This window comes from Aptenodytes forsteri, unplaced genomic scaffold, assembly GCF_000699145.1.
Source record: "Aptenodytes forsteri isolate BGI_AS27 unplaced genomic scaffold, ASM69914v1 Scaffold322, whole genome shotgun sequence".
NCBI classification, from domain to species: domain Eukaryota; kingdom Metazoa; phylum Chordata; class Aves; order Sphenisciformes; family Spheniscidae; genus Aptenodytes; species Aptenodytes forsteri.
Genome location: NW_008795045.1, coordinates 67299 through 69873, shown reverse-complemented (window position 1 = coordinate 69873; position 2575 = coordinate 67299).

Below are 2575 nucleotides of genomic sequence, written 5' to 3'. Positions count from 1 at the left end.
CCCTGGCCAACTTCCCCCCAGTTTATGTACTGAGCATGACGTCACATGGTATGGAATGTCCCTTTGGCCAGTTTGGGTCAGCTGTCCTGGCTGTGCCCCCTCCCGGCTTGTTCTGCACCTGCAGCCTTCTCAGTCGGTAGAGCATGGGAAGCTGAAAAGTCCTTGACTAGTGTAAGCACTGCTTAGCAACAACTAAAACATCGGTGTGTTACCAACATTATTCTCATCCTAAATCCAAAACACGGCACTGTACCAGCTACTAGGAAGAAAATGAACTCTATCCTAGCTGAAACCAGGACATCCTGATACATCACAATTAAAATTAATAGACTTACCCAGGATTTAATATGGTCTCCTGTCTTTAAAATGTAGTGTATGTGATTTCTTTAAATCATTCTGGAGCATTTAGGCTAATTAAGTGGATAAGACAGCTTGTGGAATAAACCGACATGCGTGAAAACTGGCACAGTTGTGAAACACTGCACATTGTAATGGCATTTTGTTGGGGTATTATTACTTCAGCTGCACAATTATGGGAGCCTGCTGCATATTAGCAGATGCTTTTCTCATAACCTCAAGGTACATGCACTGAGTTATTTTCCTCTTCAGACTATCATCTTGGATTCTCCCAGACTACATATAATTTCTCTTTTTTCTCTGTAACAGTCCATGCTGTAGGCAATAGTGAGTGTAATACTTTCTGCATTGTTAGGCAATGAGCATTATCAGCAGCTGTAATATTCAGGATTAGTCTTTTTGTTATTATTTGGCAACAGCAGTACCTACATGAATCTGTTCAGTCCTGTTTCTCCAGAAGGCAGCTGGGCTCTGATTGCGAGAACGCGACCATAAAGCTTTCCTGAAGTTATCACTGTACTCAGGAGTTCACTGTTAATTGGACTTGTAGTTCTCACAATGCAGTTCACTAAGATATATAAAAACTTGCATTTTATTTAAAGAAACTGGGATATGTTAAAAGACATCGTCACATTTTATAATGGTGAAATGGGGACACAGCAAAGTTTTCAAGGCTGCACCACGAATCAGTTGCTGAGCCAGAAATATAATCCAGGTCTCATAACCCCAAGCTTCATCCTTGGTCTGCCAGCAAGCAGATGTCTCTGAATTAAGTATGCTACAGAAAATATACCAGCTGGTATCCTGCAGTACAAAAAATGTCTTTCAGAATAGTAAATAAAACCCAGGGTTTTCCTGAGGGTTGCGGACTATTTTCTCTAAAAGGTGTCTGTCATCTAAGCTTCACTTGAATTTTTTAAAACTGGATTGAAAAGGTTCACTGTCTTTTGCAAAAGGTCAGATAAAACGTAATGTATTATTTTATGGTTACATATCTAAAGATGCTTTTGCTCAGGATTTCTCTTCTATGTTACCCATACTTTTAGTTTTACCTTTCTTAGCTTAGTTGCCTTCTTTGGAAAATAAAGTAGCCATATACTGGTTAATGAAAGATGGGGAACAACTGTTTGGTTTCATGCAGACTAAATGCATAGATTACAAGGTATTCTGTTTTGCTTGTTTTTCCTAAATTGGCATAGATATTGAAGAACTTACATGGTGATCAATGAGATTTAAGATTTACATGCTGACATCAGTTTTGAGTGCGCAACTTAAATTTGAGACTCAGATAGGTCATGAAATTACTTGGCAGAATTCCATAAGAGGAACTACATTTTATTCCATGGACAGTTGCTCTTATCAGGGTGGATGGAGTGATGTTGAGACTATTTTTCTTACAGGTGAAAATTGTAGAAGAGTTGGAAGCAGTACAGTGTTGCATTTTGGGGAAGAAAGGAGATTTCTCAAGAAGATTGTTGCATGGAGTCCTTCCTGCAATACTAAAAAAACCCACCACACCCCACTCCCCCCCCCAAAAAAAAAAAAAAAAAAAGAAAAACCAACACAACACATCTATTGAGTTTCATCTTAAGGACACCCAAAAATGCTAGAAATATTGATTTTTATCGAAGTCTTGCAGACATGCATACACACATGCACACAAATAAATCTCGTGTACATTATGCTACAGTGTTTAAGAATTCTCTTCATTGACTTTCATTACGAAGTTGATTTCCCTGGTCATGAAACTCTCAGCCTCTTGTGTTGTCAGTACTAACACAACTTGGCTGAAAGGTGCTGAAAGGTGTTATTCTTGTCAGTATCCTAGAACTAGGAAAGACTGTCCCAGTTGTCAGTTGTTGTGGTTTAACCTCAGCCGGCAACTGAGCACCACACAGCCGCTCGCTCACTTGCCCCCCATCGCAGTGGGATGGGGGAGAGAATCGGAAGAGTAAAAGTGGGAAAACTTGTGGATTGAGGTAAGAACAGTTTAATAATTGAAATAAAATAAAATAGTAGTAATAATAACAATAATGAAAGAATATACAAAGCAAGTAATGCACAGTGCAATTGCTCACCACCTGCCGACTGATGCCCAGCTAGGCCCCGAGCAGCAGTGCCCGCGGCCAGCTTTCCCCCAGTTTATGTACTGAGCATGACATCACATGGTGTGGAATATCCCTTTGGCCAGTTTGGGTCAGCTGTCCTGGCTGTGCCC